Below are 21,373 nucleotides of genomic sequence, written 5' to 3'. Positions count from 1 at the left end.
ACAGCGAAGCATTATTCCTTCCAAAAATATTTTTTTTTTTTTTTAAATAAGAATTCACAATTAAGCATTTTTAACATCACTAGATGGCGCCATCAGCACTGAATAAAATTCTGACTATCCGTTCAGAGATGTTCCCCGATAGATGGCGCCACAAATGAGTTTCCATTTAACACTTTATTTTCCTCCTTTGGTAAGAACTTGACTTGTCTAGTGGTTAGCATGCGAAGCTCGTAATCCAGAGGCCGAGGGTTCGATTCCCGGTCGTAGCATTTTAAATTACTAATGAATCACGTTCAGTAAATAATTAGAAATTAAATTATTAAGAAATAATTAGAAATTAAATAATTAAGAAATTAATAATCAAGAAATTAAATATTCAAAAAATTAAAAGAAAATAACTGACGCAAAATGACGTCATCCGAAAATACCCCTCCTGAAAGATTACAAGATGATCACGTGATCATCCAAGATGGCGGAGGACCACGCCCCTTCCCACTGTTGAGTTGTTTCCCTCCTTCTGACCCTTATATCGCGGCTATTACTACTGGCGTCAACAAAAAATCGGCGGCTCTGAATGTCTGATTGCGAAGGTTATGTTTCCCCCTTTCCCCTTTATGATTTGCATTTTAGCCCGTTAGACTTTTTCTTTCTCGGTGAAGATCTTGAGGTTTCTGTTTCATCATATTTTCAAGCCAAAATTCAATCCCAACAAAGAAGAACAAAATGTTATAAATTCTTATTCCTATAAAGGCAAGAAATAATGTTCTTTTGCCTACGAAGAATATTTTTTTTTTTTTTTTTTTTTGGTTAATTTCGGTAGGTGCCCGGTTATTTATCTCTTGGCTCAAGGGGGGCGATCGCCCCCCCCCCCTTGTATCCGCCCTTGATTAGAGGTTTGGGATCCTTCCCCCGGCAAATTTTACAATTGAATTTCTAAAAACGCTAGTGTAGATTATCTTAGAGAGAGGGGACTGCGGAGGGGTTCTCCCCCCCCCCTTAATTTTAGAAATTATAGTTCGAAAAATGCAGTTTTAGACGAGTTGAACTGATGTTTAGAGGGAGGAGAGATTTAAGGTTCTCTCTGGAAACTTTTTTCGAAATGGAAGCGCTAAGAATTTTTTTAGCCTTAAATATACCTTTTATAATGTTAGATGAGAAGTTTTCGAGGACTCTCACTTGGAACATTTATGAAATTGAAGTCAAAATTTAATACAATGTTGAACGTTTTTGGCGAGAGAAGGAGAGACAATCCCCATGAATATTTTTGAAGCTGTCGCTTTAAAAACGCAGGTTAAACCAATCATTTGTAATATTTCTGGGAGGGGTTTGCTTCTCTTTTAATTTGTGACTCATATTGTGTCTTATTTGAGTAATGTTTCAAAATATTTTTTCCCAATCACAGTTAAAATGCCGCCCCCTTTTCGAAAAAGAGGGATTAGCCGTCCTTCACCCTCCCAGATACGCCACTGCAATGTGTATGAAGAAGACCGAGGAAAAATGCGCCATGCAAGCAATTTTTTTTTTTTTTTTTGATGGGGGGGGGGGTTGCATTAGGGTTTTTGCCTCTTTTATCCTTCTAGCTCTATTGTAACTAATTTTCTTTGAAAAAATAATTAAAGTAATTAACTTTAAACTCATGATATTTTTTCGAAATATTCATGGCAAATTACAGCTTCTCTTCTTATTGCATCCCTGGCGAGAGTCACTCCTGTATCACTAAAAGGTACCACATCAGTCAAAAATATTAAAAGTATTCTTACTGAGATCGCAAACGCTCGTATTTCAAACAAATAAAAATATCAGGCTGGAAATAGAAATTTTCATTATTTAAAACGAAAGCACTCAAATGGTTTTGGAGAAGAAAAACTCCGGAAAGGGTTTCCACAATATTTATATCAATAATGTATTCTACCTGTTTTGGCGTTTCGACTCCTTTATGCAGGCTACAGTTGTTATTCAGATAAGTTTATTATTAATCGAAGGGTGTTCTCTATTTGTTTTAAGCTTTGACTTCGTTCAGACATCTAAGCATAATGTTAGCACAAAAAAAGTATTAGATTTAAAATTCAGACCTCAAGGGAATCCTTTTTGTGCAGAAAAACTTTTTCATTGTATGCTAAAATGTAGATTTTTCTAATAGCAGTGTTCGACCTTTTGTATAAACGAAAAAATACTACCTCAAACTGAAATTACGAGTTTCACCAAGTAAACCATTAACTATTTATTCGAATACTATGTAAAACATTAAAATTATTATCAACTTCATTAGTAAGAAAACATTTTCTACTCCCCTGCTTTCGTCGGGAGGGGAGGGGGGGTAATGCATTTTGTCTACGTTCGAAAAATTACACTTAAAAAACGGACGCAGTTACACTGGTTTTGGCTTTGATTTTTAAGTGTTCAATTAAAAGAAAAACATCCGTTGGCATCCAAGCCGTAACGGTTAAAGCAGCCTGCTATAGGAAGTTGTATCAATTTTCAAAAATAAAAACACTTGTTTTCAATCTAATTTATTACTTCTCGAGAACGTTTGTTTCAATTGCTACGCGAGATCTCCCTCACTCCTTAATCAAATTCCATGTTTTACGAATAATTTTAAAGCGTATCATGCTGGCTAATAACAAAACATAGACTTTTTTATTACACATTGCTTCAGTGAATAGCACTCAAAAATGAAGGCACAACTGCTCGGTTGGTAGGAGTGTCGTGCTGTTAATTAGATTGGTGCCACTTCGAATCTGTGCAAATAAATATCTCTTTAGTGTTTCTTTTTTTTTTCGTCAGAGGCTCACATAGGCAGGACTGTATTTATTGCCACAATCCGTTTTTTCACATGCTTTTTCACAAAAGTCGCTCAGTCACACTTTTGATGATATTTATGTTTGCATTGAAAATACATACAACCAAAAAGTGAGCGATGATCACATTATCACAACGTTGTATGTAACGAGGATTTTTTGCTGATGTCTTCAAATTACATACCTTTTTTCTGGTTTTACTTTTTTCCGTTTACATTTTTCGATTCTTCTTCATAGTGTTCTTTCTTTGAAATTTTTAAAAAGCAAAATGTCACGTGAAACGATTCAAAGCACAGTGCGGAGTTTCGCGCGGGTCGTCTTTATTAGAAAAAGGAATAGTTGAGACAAAGACGAAAATCTTGGGGATTTTTTTTTTTTAGCAATCACGATTGCTTACTGCTTTCATTTGACTGTTTTTGGCGTGCTATCATTTTATGTTCCCACCGCCACCCTCCGCACCATCACCGTCAACCGGCTCCTCACGATGCTGCTCCTATAGCGAAAGCCGTCTTCAGGTTGCATCCACAAACACATATGCCTACACACACATACCCTTCCCCCCCCCCACACACATTCATACACACAACTACCCACACACTTATGCCTGAACACATGCCTACACACATATACACATATCCCCTACATACACTGTAAAAAAAATTCGGAAACGTTTCTGAGTATATCGTGCAGCTGCGGTTCATGAAATTTTCAAAAACGTTTCTGAGTATTTCGGAATTCTCTTTCTGTAATGTCCGGAAACGTGTCTGAGTATTTCGGAATCCTCTTTCTGTAATGTCCAGAAACGTGTCTGAGTATTTCGGAATCCTCTTTCTATAATTTCCAGAAATGTTTCTGAGTATTTTGGAATCCTCTTTCTATAATTTTCAGAAACGTTTCTGAGTATTTCGGAATCCTCTTTCCGTAATTTCCAGAAATGTTTCTGAGTATTCTGTGCAGCTGTGGTTCATGAAAGTTTCGAAAACGTTTCCGAGTATTTCGGAATTCTCCAAACAATTTTCAAAAACGTTTCTGAAAATTTCGGAATCCTTTTTCCGTGATTTTTTCTAAAAAATAATTCTTTACTATAGTATTGCATGCCATATCAGTTTCAATTCTTTCATATCAAAGAGCAATGAAACAAGCAATTTTGGAATCATTCGTGGTTTTTTTTTTTTTTTTTTTCTGAATTTCTAATGACAAATAGCATGGTTAACAGCATAACATATGCACAGTTATAAATTTTTGAAAATTTATGAAATAATATAGTAGTTTCATTCATAATCACAAAATCGTCGGGGGAGGGAAGGGGAGTACTTTCTCAAAATTTGACAGAACTTACCTACACTTTGCGTTCCGAAATTCGTTCACGTCAAGTCAATTTCTTTAACGAACAAAGTGTACCGAAAAGTACCAACAGAGAAATTGATGAATTTAAATATGACACCAAAGTCCCCCTGCTGGAACCATTCGGGTTTATTCTTCTGTTCTTGCCCTTTTCCAGTTTATCACAAATATAGATACTTAATCAAAATAGGTTACTGATTTTATTTTTAGAGTGTGCGCAAAATGCATTATATATTTTATTTATTAAAACATTGAACTCTATTACATGATTATTCCATTTCATATATACGAGAGTATCCCCCCCCCCCACACCACAAGAGTGATGGTGCACCCATAAAATGATATAAAGCGCCCTCCACCTTAAAAAAAGCAACCCCTTGAAAATGTCAATGGCACAGTCTCTCACCATATGTGCATTGCATATTAATAACATAGTATTTAAAAACTGATCACTTTTAAAACGATGACATGAAATAATATTACTTTTTATTTCAGCATGTAAATGCAGCTGTTCCATTTTTGCCACTGACTCATTCCTCCTGACTGTCCTACATTAAACTAGTATATCCACGAAGGAAATGTTATTTTCGGAACAAATGTCAAGGAATTTTTTTATTGTTAACCACATTTAACAAAATGAATAAGCAGATGAATTAATTTCATAACTATGTTCTTACTAATAGATAACATGGTCATTTTCTAATGGTATAAATATTTTTAAATGAATGAATAAATTATAATAAAGAAAGATAAATTATACCGGCACATTTTTTGTGAAGCATATTACAATACTAGAAAATATTTGCATTACCATATTTCTAATGAATTAAACATTTGTTTTTTTTTTCTTTTTGAACCAAAATGTATGTACATCCAAGTATTTCGAAATAACTTTTCTGTGATTGCTTCTCAAATATAAATCTTACTTCTTTTGCGTAATTAATCAGTCTCAGTTGGTTACAACAAATAGTACACCGCGCACATAGGTATGTAGGATAACTTTAAATTAATTCGATAAACCCAAAAACTGTTACAATTTTAGCCTCATCAAATGCAAATCAACAAAAATATAAATGTATATAACAACATGTTTTAAAATATTCATTAATACTTACAAGTGAACATGAGCGGAAGAAAATCTAAGTACCTCCATTACAACTGAATAAGTAATCCAAAGGGTTTCGTTTCATTAAGTATAAACACGGGTGTTGAAACTATTCACGCTTGAACACACAATATATATCTAATTATGGTCGCATTGGAAATTGTAAAGAAGCAAATGGTTGTTAACTAACTTAATAGCTGCGTACATAAAATCGTCTAAAAAATCAAGGGCAGTCCAAAATGCAAAGGCGTAAAATTAGTTTCGACACATTTTACTACTCTCTAGACATGAAATAACAAGCAATCCAAAGCCTAGTTGCTGACTGCAGCAACCATAGATAAGAAAAAAAGAAGTTCTCATTATTTCCGACTCATTGGCGCCTGTGTTGGAAAGATGAAATAGGTTTCGAAGCGTTGCGTCATCACTTCCGCTTCTAGATATCTTGAAATAACAAAAAGCTTTCTGAATATTGAGGAGTTCGCTATTGGATGAAGGATTCCTACTATTTCGGAAACGTTTCCGATATATCCAGAAACGTTTCCGAAATTTGTTACAGTGTACAAACACACATACTCCCTACACACAAACACACACGCCTACGTACTCACACTCGTGATTGCGAAAAACATAATTTGAATTCAAGATGTCAAAATTCAAATTAATTTTTCTTTTCTTTTTTTTGAGCAATCACGATTGCTTATTGTTCTCATTTGAGCGTTTTTGGTGTCCGTGCCTTTTTCAACTTGGACCAGAAGTCCTTGCAGCACCACCGCCCACCGTCCTCTGCTGCCGGCGCGGCTGCTCCGGTTTTGAGCTATCCGCTTCTCCTGGTCGGAGGCGTCCATGTCCTACACACACGCACGTTCACACACCACCCACGGCTTCACACACATACACTCACACACACCTACGTGCATACACACAGGTCTACGCACACACACAACTATGCACAAGTAACCGCCCAGGAGGAGAGGCAGACTTGGGGGGGACAGGAGCCGTTTCTAGAAACAATAACTCCAATGAGTAGGGTCCTGTTTCAGTTCGTGATTGCGAAAAACATAATTTGAATTCAAAATTTCAGAATTCAAATTAATTTTCTTTTTCTTTTTTTTTTTAATTTTCACTTGGAAACAAATTGAAATTTCTAGCACATAATAATGTGCTTAGAAAATAATAATATTTACATTCTAATGTTTTTTACTTTACACAAACACAGAAAAAAAAATGTTCAATTCGCACATAAAAACATTAAGTTTGATAATTGCAGCTGTAGGAATTTTAATTTCTCTGTACATTAAGAATTAAATGCTACTTTTCTCATTAAAACTTAAATTTAAATGCAAGACAGAATTATATCTGATTTTTAGAGCAACTACTACGTTATTTTTTTTTAATTGTTTATTTTCGTTCTTTTCTGAAACAAAACACAAGCTTAAATATACCACTAAATTAAATAATGCAGTACGTTGGTCTGGGCCTCATGCACTCACAGAAAGGGATATTTCCCTTATGACTAATTTTTGAACTAGCGAAAAGGAGTTGCAAATCGCAGTTCTGAAAGAGGTGTTTATTTTAAATGCAAATTGTATAAATTCTGCTAAAAATTTCATAGTTATTTAAAATACCAATATTACAGTACCAATTGTTCTCTAGCAAATTTGTACATCAAAAAAGTGCACTAATTCTTTTTTTAAGCTTTCATTTCTGTTTTTGCCTGTCATTAACTAATAAAAATATAAACGAATATTTTTGAAAATTCCAGTTATTTAAATATACACGCCCTCATTTTTTCAATTTTCGAAATAAATTTAAGAGAACATTAATAGATGGCAGCAGCATGCATGAAAAACAACAATTTCGAGAGCAATTATAACGTGCTGCCATCTATTGCGTAAGTGAAGATGTGTGACCTTATTTGATGCCGAGCTATGAGGGGAAAAAGTCGCTTTTCTGTTTTCTTCCTCCGTGTGAAAAGGCGAAACGTGAATTTTAATATCGTCTCTATTTTTCGTTCATGTATTAATATAATTCGCGTGAGTAATTTCTCATTACCTCATATCTTGCTTTCAGATTTGTTTACTAATGACTAACATGTTCTTCGGTAACGTGAAATCTTAGCGGAGATTCATCTTGTGTAAAATTATAACGTAACGACTTGAACTTTAACATTCAAGTCAACCCTTTACGATCGTATTTGTTTTGAACTATTGTATGTTTGTACTACACTTGCCCCTGAAATTGGGTAATTTCCCAGTATGTGCATTTTTCAAATTGATTTTTATAGACATGTTTTCTTCAGTACAACTTGTACCAGATACTCAATATAAATTTATTTTATTGTTATTCATTTATTTATTAATTTATTTATTTTTATTTTTTGCAGTTTATTCTAAAATTGTATATTCTTAACATTATAGCATGATCTTTTGAAACCGTAAAATCTAAAAAATAGTCTGAAATTTAGTAAGTAAAGAATCTCTCTTCTCCATCAAGAGCTTTAAATCAAATAAAGCATAAGTGGTTTGATATTGTTTTGTCAAAAAAAGTGAAGTAAGAAAATGTTCAATTTGTCACCAAACAAAATTCACATCATTGAAACGTTTACACGCATTTAGATAATGCATGCAAAAGGAGAAACTTCGTAACAAGAGCAGCGTCTCCTGTGGTTGAAGAGGATCTGCGCCTTCTCTATTTTTGACTGTAACTAACTTTTCTCGTCGCAAATAAAGTTACAGCGGGTAGAAAATGGGCCTGCCACTAATGTTGCATCGTTTGCTACTCTCTTGTAAGAACTCGGGTTGGTTGATGCTTTCAGTGGTTTTGTGTATCACAATCACTTGTTGAGAGCTCTGACAAAGTGTTCTATACTTTGTTTCACAGTAAGTTGGCACTGAAGGGAAAGCTAGGCGAGCCGAATTGCAGCCGTTGTCAAGGAAACGAGGTTACTCTGAGTAGGGCGCGTGCCAGTCAGCGGCGCGACTTGCTGAATTTGGCGAGGGAAAAAAAATAATTTAAAATACCAAGAACGAAACAATTATCCTTGAAGTTTTCAAAGAAATTACATTTGTCTCAAATATGTTTCATCATATTTTCAATATCATTCAAAGTAATTAACAAATGCGAGGCTGTGAAGGGGATTTCATTTTACAGCGGCGGAGAGCTATCGGTCACAAAGTAATTAACAAATAATTCTGAATGATTAAAAAATTAGCAGGAAAACAAATAAAAAGTAATAATTAAAAGAAGAGAATATGCTCTGAAAGACGCACACTCTGTTTCTGATGATTTCTTCGTTCACTGATAAAAAGCATGTGCCCTCTCGTGAAAATACGGACCATCCAGTATGTATATATCATCTATTTCAAAAGAAAAGATAAGACGACCGAAGTTGATATATGTAAGGAGAACGTTAGCACACAGCTGTGAACATTTACCCATGGCAATAATGGGTACCAAAAGCATAGAAAAGAACCGCGTTCTTTTCAGATGTATAACAAATGAAAAACTATCAGACAATGTTCTCCAAAGCGCATCTTCGTTTTCCTACTGCAGATTAAAGTTCATCAACAAGCCTTTAGCGAAAAAAGAAATGTAAATTTTCAGTCCTTGCCTTGCAATTTTATTAGTTTGTTAAGAAGTGGATCTTTTACCTTGCCTCTGACATGGAAATGGTGTTTATAGATTATTTTCCATAATCCCTCTGATTTAAAAATCCAACTGTGCCAATTCCATCCATTTCTTCGGAATTTGGGAAAGGTGCCATTGTATCTTTTTATACATATGTATATAAATCAAAGAAGTACCTTTGTGCAGAAAAGTAAAAGAAAATGTAACAATGATAAATCGTTACAGACACCTGTTTTGAGATTTCAAGGAGCCCCTTTTTCATCGAAAAAAAAGATTGTGCTCACTTTTCTGCATTAAAACTGGGTGTTCCTTGAAACCCCGAAACACGTGTCTGCAATTCTCGGCAAATTTGTGTAACTCAACGTTGTTTTATTATCTAAAATAATATACTTCAACCCTGTACACGCGTTTTCCTTTTATACACTCTAGTAATAACGGCTAAGATCCAAGATTAAATAACCAGTTTTGGAAGAAAAAAAAAAATATTGCCCTTTTTAAAATTTTTTATTCAAATAAAAAAAGTTAGATACTTTATGGAAACAATTAGCTATTACTATTTCGGAGCTTAGAGAAGATATTAATTTTGAATTTTTCAAAAAAAAAAGGTCGATTTCAAGCTTAACTTATTTATGAAAAAAGTTAAAAATAATAAACGAAAATGCATCGAGGTTTGTGCAAATACTAGAAAAGTTATGGCTCTCAATTTTGCGTGACTGTGAAAGTATATGATTAACCCCGAAACTCAATTTATTAAAAATTATTTTACTTACCTTAGCGTAGTTAATGTAGCCTACTTTATAGGTATATTTTGGGAGTGAGTAAATTTACTTCCTATAAAAAATTAATTTAAAGTAGAGGTTCTAAACCTGGAGAGGGTAGGGCGAATTAATTTCGGATTTCGAGGGAGATGTGTATGTTTCAAATTTAAAATGAAAAAGTAAAACTTCTTCATCCAGCAGTTCATCGGTGTAAATTTGTAATAGTGTATCTGTACATACGTGAGAGCATTTTTTTTTCCTCCATAAACTTTTCAAACGATCCAAAAAAAAAAAAAAAAAGAATAAAGAAAAGAAAAAAGAAAAAAAAACGACTTTTGCCGTAGCAATTATTTGTACACAACAAGTATTCGTTGCATTCAAACAAAATTCGAGTTTCTTTCATTTTTTCACAATAATTTTCTTGAAGTTTGGGCTTATTATGTAAGAAACGAAAGCTTTTTGAAACTACCATGTAATAAATCTCAAATTCAAAGAAAAAAAATCCCGATAATGTTTGTAATTGCAGCATGTAAATAATTGAAAACTAATATTTTCATTTCATTTTTTGTTTCTTAGGCTCACGAAAACTGTTTTTAAAAATGTATTCAATTGCTTGGAAATAACGATGGAAAGCATAAATGAGAAAAAAGACCAGGCGGAAATGCTTTGACCACAATGTGGAGAGTTCATTCAAGAGTCATAATGACAATCAGATGTTTTTCCTTGGGCGATGCGAAGTGGGGAGAAACGAGTTCTGGGGGGTTTGCCGATCCACAGGAAGCCCGCCAAGGTTAACCTTGAAAACTCAAGTCTTCGCCAAGACAGAAGTCGAGTTACGGCGCTTTGATTTTCCTTTCGTAATCAAATTCTTACAAATTAAGTATATTTAACACACAACAACTTCAACTATATATCTCAACCACATACATTCTCTATTTTTTTTCACCTCATTTATGAATTTACACCCGTTCAAACCTCCAAATTTACTAGAACTACTTCTCATCGCGGAGTAGCACATCTCGTACCTTTCCCTTCAGTGCCAACTTAGATTGGAATACACTATAGTCTATTTGTCGCCGATTCAGCCGCATCACAGAACATATTACCGAACTATGCGTCGAAATAATATATGTATTTAATGTCTTGAACATCTCCCAGTTGCTCTAATCCTCATTTTAGATCGTTAATATTCGATTTATCCTTAAACTGAAGAATCTCCTCGTCTGTCTCGTTAGATGTCCGTTGTTTAATGATGGTTGCTTTTTATTTTTGCATTTTATGAGTCCGTCGTATGAGGGAGTCAGCTCTCAACCACTGTCCCTGAAAGGGTTAATTTTAATGAACTTGACAACTTCCACGTTTTCTTCGCTTGTGGTTTCTAAGTAAAATGGAATTAAAGGCATTTGGCTTTTCGTGAAATGTTTCGTCTCTCGCGTTTTTTTTTTTTTTCTTACACCCTTGATCCTGAGCGTCGTCCTCTTTTCTTTTTTTTTTTTTTTCACACCCTTGGGCTGTAGCCCTTTCAGGGGCAGTGGTTGCGCTGTGAAACCACTAATTTATGAATTTTTTTTCTCTCTTTTTTCCGAATTTTTTGAATCAAAATCGCTTGAGTCCTCTTCTTTTAAGTTCAATGAACAACATTAGATGGCAGAATAACAAAACAAATTTTTTTTTTCTTAGGCTCAATTTCTTGTTCAAATCATCAAATTTTCAATTTTTCGTTTACCCCAAAAATTGGAAATTTTTTCAGATTTTAAAATTTTTAATTAGCGCTGAAAGAGTGAATCATCTTTCTTCTTTTTTCCTGAGGTAATCAATCATATTGTTCGAAAAGATTCAAATTCATTTTTACATGAATAAACATGTTTTTATCCTTCTCCAGGTGGGGGGTGTGAATAGATGGGGACACCACCCCCAGTGAAAAAAATTCTGAAAAAAATTTTTTTAACTGAAAATTCTATGTCTAGATGATCAAATAAACTCATTTGTGGTGTTTTTTCTTGAGATATCTAAAAAATTAATGACGCGCCCCTGAAAGGGGTAGAACATGTGGGCTTTTTTTCCCCCTTTCCTTTTTTTTTACGCACTCGCGGCGGATCCAGTCTGCCCCTGTCTGTGTGTATTATTAAGAATAGTGACTCTTTTTTATCAAATACGTTTTATTTGTTAGTTATTATAACTTTGTTTTATGACAAGCAAAAACAGAGATTATCACATAAAAGAGAAGTGGTGTAATATTTTAATGTCAAAATTTTCTTAAGTGCATTTGGTACTGATTTTCAATAAGGATGAAATTGGATTTGGACAGAAGGGTCCAAAGCCATAAGATCCACATCCAAAAGTTCTGACGCACAAAAGATTAACGAACAGAATGTCCATATTTTCGAACGGCTAGGGCATAAGGTCCGTATTATGAAGTTTTTCCTTTGTCTCACGCTATTTTTACTTCCTTTTACGAAAAAGGAAGTATTGCATCGGCAAAAAAATTTTCGCTCAAAAATCGACCTTAGTTTCCATTTTACTCACCCCCGAATTTTTTTTCCGATTCGACCACACGTTGTATAGACACGCGAAATATCCATTTTGACAATTCCCGAGTAAATTACAACGAGTTTTCTCGTGACGTCTTTATGTATGTATCGTAATTCAAGAGAACGGTTTGTCCTACAAAGTTGAAATTTGGTACGTAGACTTCTAGTGGGGTCTAGTTGTGCACCTCCCTTTCGAGTGTTTCTAAAGGGATCTTTTGCCCCTTTTGGGGGGGGGGGGAATCATTGTTAATTTCGATGTAAACTCAAGTGGTGTTCTAATTTGGCGGAAACTTGGCAATATATCGCCAGTATTTTGGTCGCCAACTTGGCAACAAATTAGGCTTCTTTTTTTTTTTAATATGGTTTCATTTTGACCACTGTTGGTGATATTTAGAGAGTAAACTATTGAATCATATTAAAAATAAAAATAATGGGGAAATGACATTAAATTGGAGTAAAAGGAAGTCATGTAATGCACACATCAGCTCGTTTTTTTTTAATATTTGTAAATACATGACTTTACCACCATAGAGTGCTTGTACAGATGGAAAGAATGGAATTAAGTACAGTCGACGCTCATTATAACGACCACACATTATAAAGACTGTCCCACTATAACGATCAGTGGCAAAAGTCCCAACTTAGTTCCTATGAACACTACGTTAATTTGCCTTCGTTATAACGACCATTCTGTGTCGTCTAATCCAATACAACGACCGAATTCAGCGGGTGCTATTTCGGGTGTTCTTCCCAATAAAACAAATTTGTAGCTTGAAATGGCCTTGATTATTGTTTACGGACATCTGCCTGAAGTTTTCAATGTCAAATCCAACTTTGAGAGGGGGTGCGCGTGGATTACCATTCATCGCAGCTAGCACAAAAAAAAAGGAAGGAAAAATCGAGAAATTTCCAGGTTCCTAAGAAAAGGGAGTTGACAGATGTGTTGGTAGTTTGGTGTTTGAATCTAGCGGTTTTTAAGATTTGCGGTTCTCGAGAGACTTTTAAATGTTTCATTGAAAAGCAAAAAAAAAAAAAAAAAAACAATTTATCACCTATGTCTGAAACGGAAAATAATGTTTTGCAAAAATCACGTCTGCTAAAAAGGCAACCATCTGTTTCTGGTTTTATCTTCAGAAAATGTAGTGGTAGCAGTAGTAGTAGCAGATTTGTAAGTGTGTAACATTTTCCTCCCTATATTTTCTACTTTAAAATTTCTATAATGTTCTGTCATAGTATTTTGCACACGATTTTTCTAAAAATTCCTACGATAAAAACAATTTGGGCATTTAACTGGAATGTTTGAAAAAGTACCATTTTTTTACGGAACAACGGAGCATGCAAGATGACTGTGTATATTTTTTTAAATTATACCTATTATAACGACCACTCGTTATAAAGACCTTTTTCTCTGGGACGGAGATAGTCGTTATATCGAGCGTCGACTGTATTAGAGTCCCCTTTAAAAAAAATCAATAAAAGAAAACAAACTTGACGTTGTTACCGCCATAAACTTATTAACTAATGAAATCTTTTTTATTCTAGATGATCCAGTGATGAGTCACGTGGGACACCGCAAGAAAACTTTTTTTTTTTTTTTTTGAGATCTCCACGGAAAGTCACTTTTACAGACTCATTTCTTCATAATTATTGGAAAATTCGCAGAATTCTTTCCAAATATTTATTCTTACTTAGAAATTACGGAGATAAATATATATCTTAACTGTGTCGTCAAAAATAATACGGGAACTATGCTTTTTTTGTGTGTGGAACTAACCAGTGGCGTACAAAGACTACAATGCACACCCCTTCCCCCAATAAGAATTTTTTAAATATAGTTTTAACAATGTTATTCCATTTCGAATCATTAAGTTTTTTCGTAAGAATACTTACACTGTTTCCTACTTTTGGCTCTTAGTAATTTTAATTATTGAAATAGCTTTAACCTTTCTTTATAGACGTGAGCCTAACCCGTGATCTTCAAGTAAAATGTAGTTAGGCTTAAATCCTAATTTATTAGGCTCTTGCCTACTATATTATTTAATTATTTATTAAGTATAATATCCTAAATTGAGACTGTTCAAAAGAGCTTAGCTGCTCTGGTAACATTGACGCCCGCCTGCTGCGGGCACACATCCGAATTTCTTCAAGTTTGATTTCATCACACTAAAATTACCCCAAAAGTAGCATTAAATTTCGGAGACAGCAATTTCATCAAAGGTTAGTGAATCAATAACGGTACAGAACTTCTCTTCAAAAAATTAAGGCCTTGGGTCTATTTTTCATTATTAACCGGCACAATTAACTTTAAAATGAGGGTTAAGTCATGGAATCCAATTCAGGAATCAAGAAGATCTCGCGTAGCGACAAAAAAAAACAGGCTAAGAGAAATAGTATAAACGATAAGATATTGAAAAGAAATGATTTTATTTCTAAAAATGTATACAATTTTTCCACAGGCTGCTTGAACCGTTATGGCTTAGATGGCATCGCGTATTCCTCATTTAACTGAACGGTTAAAATGTAAAATCAGTTGAGCTGAGTCCGTTTTTTAAGCATAGTTTTTCAAATGTAGCTAAATTGGGACTGGCTGTTGATGTTTCGCTGAAAGCAGAGGAAATAAAATGATATCTCACTTATGAAATGGATAGTAATTTTAATGTTTTCCTTCGTATTCTAATCCCAGTAAGCAAAATATCTTGCCTCAGTATTGCATAATGGTTGACATGCAAGAAAAATCATCTTGCATTAATGCTGCCTCAATGTTGTTATGTTACTCCATTTATGCTGTCAGCAGGCTGCCACAATATTGACTGACAAGGTGTATGCAGCATAATATTAGGAAAATATCAAGGTAGGCTGCTTTTGTAACATTGCATACGTATTGATATGACAGGATAATATCAAGATGTTGTTATGACAGCATGAAATCAAGGTCTAGGCCAGATGATCTTGCTTTTGTAATCTTGCATACGTATTGATATGACAGGATAATATCAAGATGTTGTCATGACAGCATGAAATCAAGGTCTAGGCAAGATGATCTTGCTTTTGTAATATTGCATACGTATTGATATTACAGGAAAATGTCAGGATACATTGACATGACACGTGAATCAGCACGTTTGCTATTTTCACTTTAAACTCGAGAATTAAATTTCATTCTTTAATTATTTCTGTTATTCTTCAAGATAGTTTTCTAGCCTAAGAATATTTTCTTGAAGCTGACATCTGATCAGAAATTCATATAAAGGTATTAATAGTACTCGCAATTTAATTTAAAAAATGAAAGTTTCTTTATTTTGCGTAATACTTGACTTATTTTTTAAATTCATGCTTCTAATTGTATTGTAAAGACATAAAATGCCTAGTTAGGAATAATTGCGGAAGTTTTTATAGCACATTTAAGAGTAAAGATAGCAAAATAATAAATAAATAATGGAATACAATCAAGTACATTTTCAAATGGATGTCAGCATTGAAAATATCCCATGGACAAAACATATGAATTCATCTTAAAGAATAACATGAATAACCATTGAATAAAATTAATCTTACTTGAGATTGAAGTGATAATACAAAATTCTCGGCTTCATGTCCTTTGTTTCAAAGTCTAGGGACGAAAAAAGTTATTTTCGGATATTTCTAACATTGATCGCACATCGTCTGCGATATGACTTGTTTAGTACTATATTAATAAACAAATGCAGTTATCAATCATTCATAAGTTTTTCCTAAAACAATACTATTCCACAACCACACTAATAACTAAGCAACCAATTTAACGAAGCCTAAAGAATGCAATGCCACGTGCAGCTCCTCTGAATCGAACGTCGAAGTAGGAAGATCTGCTAGCAATGCGAGGGACGTTGGGTAGAAAGAACTGTGCGCATGCGTAAGTATCAACGAAGGTCCACCTGTTCTATTGTCCTATTGTGTACTAATTACCTTGACGGCGACAGCATGAAATCAATATCATCTTGACGGTGTCAACATGTATGCAATGTTGTTATTGTAAGGTAATATCAATATTGATATTTTAAGATGAATGCAATGTTGTATACGTGTTGTTATTGTAATATTGTTTTTTAATCTTTATGCAAGCTTTATACAGTATGAAACACGTCAATATTGACGCCGTCAGTATAATATCAAGATCTGTCAAGGTTGATGCTAGAAATTTTGCTAGTAGGGATGTATATTCTTAGGTTGTGCAGAGAGTAATTTCAATTTGGGGTAGCAATTTTTTATTAAAACAAATGGTCAAACACTCATTAGAAAAATCTACATTTATGCATGGAAAGAAAATTAATATTTCTGTACTACAAAAAGGATTCCATTGAAGTCTGAATTTTTTAACTTCAAACCTGATACTTCCTTTTATGCTTTATTTTCTGAACAGAGCCAAAGCTTCAAAAAGAAGAAAAACCTCTCGATTAATAATCAATATAACTGCATGAGAACTGTTGTAGGCAGCATCAAGAAGTCGAAACAGAAAGGAGCTTTCCCATCGCATTCATTTTATTGCCTTATGTGTGTTACTTATTGTATGTTATGGTACATATAATAAGTGATATGTGTGTAAATTTGCTACAATGGCAGATCGTTCGGGCAGAGCCCGAACTCGAGTCTAGCCGCTTAACAGCCGAACGCCCTACCGATTGAGTTATCCAGCTCTCTCGCTCAACAACGCAAGGTAAACTTATCAATTTCATTAAGCAACTCTGTCCGGTGCATTCAATAATTCCGAAGCTTTATGTTTTAAGAAACAGATAAAATGTGAAAAAAAAATTTTCACCGAAAGTGGAGCAAAAGAAAAATTGGATTAGAATTCTGTCGAAGAAAAGAAAAACCATAAAACGACATTTTCCGGTCCAGATCCGAAATTTAGCCCTTCCCGTTTATTGGCACGACGCTCCATCCAACCGAACATTTGTATCTTCTTTTTCGAAAGCTATTTATAGACGTAATGTGCGGTGAAAAACCAAAAAAAAAAATGTTTGACAAAAAAAAAAAAAAAGAAGCGTGGTTCTATTTTTCGTCTATAGTCGGCATGATAAGCTTCAAAGTAAGAGGTAAATCATGGAATTTGATTAAGGAATAATGAAGATATCGCGTAGCGGGCAGCAAATCGGGCTTCCGAAATAATACATAAGATGTTGAGATTCTTTTTTTTTTTTCAATTGCAGTGGACTCTATCTGAACACTCCCTTATATGAGCACCCCGATATTCTGAACATATTTTAATAGGCCTTGCAAAACTCCATGGACTTTAGGCTGACCTCTCTGAACATCCTATAATATGAACGCTATTTTTAACTCCCTTCAATTATTACCTCTCTATATACTGAGCATGTTTGCAATCAGTACTTGGGAAATCTTATGAACCGAATAGGAAAACCTGAAATACTTTCACAATTTTATCAATGATTGAAGAATATTAAGAAAATTAAGAGAAGAAGAAAAATAATTTTTGGGATATTGCTGCATTATAAAAAATCATTCAGCTGAGAGATATGAGTCTGAGAAGTTTTTGCCACTGAGCTGCGTATTTCAAGAATCCAACCGTTGTATCAAGTGATATTCAAGACCTTTGAAGTAAGAGTTACCTACAAGCAATACGCGGCTGAGAGCAGGGCCGCGCCAAGCCTGATCGGCGCCATCGTGCAAATGTCTCGTGAGCGCCTCTATGCTCTAGCGTTCAGGGAAAATATAGTTAACACCTGGAGGGAGGTTTTGTGGACAAATACAAAATGGAAAAAAATACGTTTGGCATTTAATTCATATAAACAATAATGTATGAATATTAACTTTGGAATATGGTCTACGTATTTACTTAATATCTCAAAATTATTTCGAGTTCAGAAGCTCCTCTGATATGCTAATAATGCGTTTTGGAAAAGAAAAATATTTTAAACATCGAAGTTAACACCACTTTGAATATTTATCTGATCTCTAACTGCTGCATAATTAATAAAACTAGATTTAGGGGGGCACATTGAAAGGAAAACCTGTTAAAAAGAGGGGTCCAGGGCTTCTCCCCGGAAAAATTTTGAAATTTGTAGTTTTAAAAACGCAATTTTAAACGATCTTTGGTGGTGTTACAGGGGAAAAGGGTACAGGGGCTCCATTGAAATTTGTAGAAGTTGAAGCCTTAAAACGCGATTAAATGCCATATTTCTTAACGTTAGAACAAGGGATGGAACTCCGGGATTCCACTCGAAGTTTTTTTTCTTTCTTTCTTTTTTTTTTCTTTTTGAAAAATAGAAAATAATTCCCCTTCCCTCCCCTCCAATCTTTTGAAATTGAATTTCCCAAAACGCAATTGTTGGCAACTTTGAAGACTTTTACAAAAAGGGGATTCTAAAGCTCCGCACCCCCCCCCCCCTGGAAATTTTTTCAAAATTAAAGTTTTTTCAAAAATATTCTATGAGGTTGGGGGAAGAGGTTCAGAGGCTTCACTTAAATTTTTCGTAAGTCATGTTTGAAAAACCTATTTTTTTATGATATTAAAGGAAGGCGGTTCAGAGGTCCTAGCCCGAATATTTTCTGAAATTGAAATTTTAAAAACGCGATTGTGTAAGACCATATTTGGTAACATTAGGGCTGGCAATCCTTCGCTCCAAATGAAGCTCCAAAAACGCAATTTTAGGCTATTTTTGAATGCAGTTTCAAGTGATGTTGTTTGGTATTCGGGGGCTTTCCTTGGAAATTTGCGAAATTGAAGATCTGGAAACGAAATTTGAGATGCTCCGTTATTCTTTCGGGGGGGGGGGGGTAGAGAGGTTCGGAGGAGTATTATTTTAAGACTTTCTTATTTTCAGACGAGCTAGAAAAATAAAAGAAAAATAGATGGAGGGGGACGATTAGATGATCAATTAGCTGTAACTATTGAAAACTTTTAATTCTAAGATTTCTTTTTTTTTAATTTTGTAGTTTTACCCCAACATAATTATTTTTTTCTTATTAAAATCACTTTGCTTTCCAAAGACGCGTTTTTTTATTCTCTTCCATAATAAAGGATATTTTTGAAAAACATTCAACTCAGCATTCTGGAGGGGAGGGGGCATAAGGTGGAGCAACCAGAGGATGTCCTGTTGCCCCCCCCCCCGCCCTCTGATTGCGCCACGGAGCAGGAGGGTACTGTTTATATTTCTAAATTGAAGGATAGTATTGTAGAGAATATTCCACCTTAAATTCTGAAACTGAAGCTAAAACGAAAAATTCTAAATTACGGAATCGTTAAAAGGGCGTTGAATCTAATTATCTGAAACAAACACATTGTCCAAAGCTTTTTCTTCAACTTAATGTACAAATAGTTGAAGAAAAAGGGGATGGGACAATCGAGTAATTATGGTTAAGTCGTTACTTTTCGGAACTAAAATAGTAACCTTATTTATTGTCTGCATTATATGTGTATTATGCACAAGTAAATTATATGCAAATATGCTTACCGTATTTTTTTGTGTATGATGACATAAAAAATATACGGTACAGTGGAATCACCACGAACAGTTGTTAAAAATCACAAAAAGACATATTGCACAAATTATAACAGACCACATTCACTGTAAGAAACAAAATGGGGAATGGCAAATTTCTTGCGCTTCGTATTATGCTCAACCGTGTGAAATTATAGACATACCGAAATAGCATTCAGAGCTCCAAATATGAAGAAAAATGAAAAAGTATTCATTAATTAGCATCATGTGTCTTCACTGTAAACGATTGCGCTTTTGAATAACATGTTTAGACGCTACAAAGGCAATAATTTTTCTTTTTAGATAGGCAGCGAGGAGAATTGCTTCTTTTAATGTGCATTATAATTTCACGGCAACTTTAGGTATAATGAAAAACTCAATTTTATGTCTTTGGTTGGTGGAGCTCGGCGCCTTTCAGACTCTGGCGCCGTTGTGCACCGCACGACCTCGCACATAGGGACGGCGCGGCCCTGGCTGAGAGTCGCCTGGAATCCTTTTCATGTAAACAATTGGATGATAACACAAGAATAAACAATGCAAAAGCAAATAAAAATTACTTTTTTTTAATATATATAATTGAATGTTACGTAAAACTTTTTAAAATTAGAAAGCAATGCAGGAGTTTAAGTCCCACTGAGTAAAATTTGACATTGCACTTGCTGCCAATCAAATATTCAGCACCTCTTTCTCAAAAAGTGATATCGCTCATTAACGCAATAGAATAACAAATGCATGCATTTCCAATCTCCCTATAGATGAACACCCCCATAATCTGAACATTTATATTCGGTCCCATAAAAATTCGGAGTTCAGAATAGAAAGGTCCACTGTACTGAATTTATTACGTAGTCTGTTTTAGTCGAAAAATTATTACCCTTTTATTGTGATTTAAAGCCGGTAATAGTATATCTGAGCCCTCTATGGAAGATATTTTGAAGCTGTTATAGTGTGATGTGAAAGGTTTTGTCATATGCTTACACTTTTACATGAAATGGAACCAAATTTACGTGTATTATTTTATTATCGTAAAAAACTTGAAGCTTTCAAACTGTCCTATCTAAGCCTTGATAAAGGAATAACGCTCATTTTATCTTTGAAAAAAAGTTTAAATTTTATGTATGAATCTCTTTGAGCATTTTTGATCTTGTGTATATTGTAATACTGTATTATTAATAAATATTTTTTATCTTAATAAATAATATTTTTTATTCGTATGTCCTTCCACGAGGTATAAGAACACAAAATTATTAAACAAAAAGCTGGAAAAAAAAAATGGAAATATAACAATTTTAAATTTAAACAAAATAACAAATTAACTGCTTCTAATGTGTTTGCATGCTCAATTTTCAGAGAACTTCTTAAAGAAAAGATGAAATTAATCCCTGCAGTTGAATCACTAATTTTTTCCACAGAATAATGAAATTACTTGACTTCTGAAATCTATTGCCACCAGGGGCGGACTGGTCCTCAAACCTGAACACCTTTTATTATTATTATTATTATTTTAATTTATTTTTATTTTTTGGAGCAACTTCCTTATTTTATTTATTTTTTGCGTCCTTTTGAGGCCAAGGTTGGCGCCCTCTTGCGGCACTCAGTCCGCCCCTGCCCGCAAGGTCTGCTCTAGTAGTTTTATCGCCCCAGGCGATGTTGACAAGTGCCACCCCATGAGTACGCGCTCACCGCTACATTTTGAGTTGCAAAAAAAATAAGGAACAAACTTATTTTTTTT

The 21,373-nt window shown here is 34.3% G+C and overlaps 1 long non-coding RNA gene across 2 annotated transcripts in view; it reads left to right on the top strand.

Moving 5' to 3' along the window:
• Positions 1-7,161: 7,161 nt before the first annotated feature.
• The window catches only part of LOC129219277 (uncharacterized), an 87,221-nt gene continuing 73,009 nt past the window's right edge, over positions 7,162-21,373 (top strand). Inside the window, exon 1 of one of the 2 annotated variants that reach the window (XR_008580396.1) lies at positions 7,162-7,280. This is a non-coding gene — a long non-coding RNA (uncharacterized LOC129219277). The remainder of the gene's footprint in view (positions 7,281-21,373) is intronic. The other variant, XR_008580395.1, reaches the window with a different exon arrangement.

The sequence above is a fragment of the Uloborus diversus genome, chromosome 3 (genome assembly GCF_026930045.1).
Source record: "Uloborus diversus isolate 005 chromosome 3, Udiv.v.3.1, whole genome shotgun sequence".
Classification (NCBI taxonomy): Eukaryota; Metazoa; Arthropoda; class Arachnida; order Araneae; family Uloboridae; genus Uloborus; species Uloborus diversus.
This window is presented reverse-complemented; position numbering and strand designations above follow the sequence as displayed.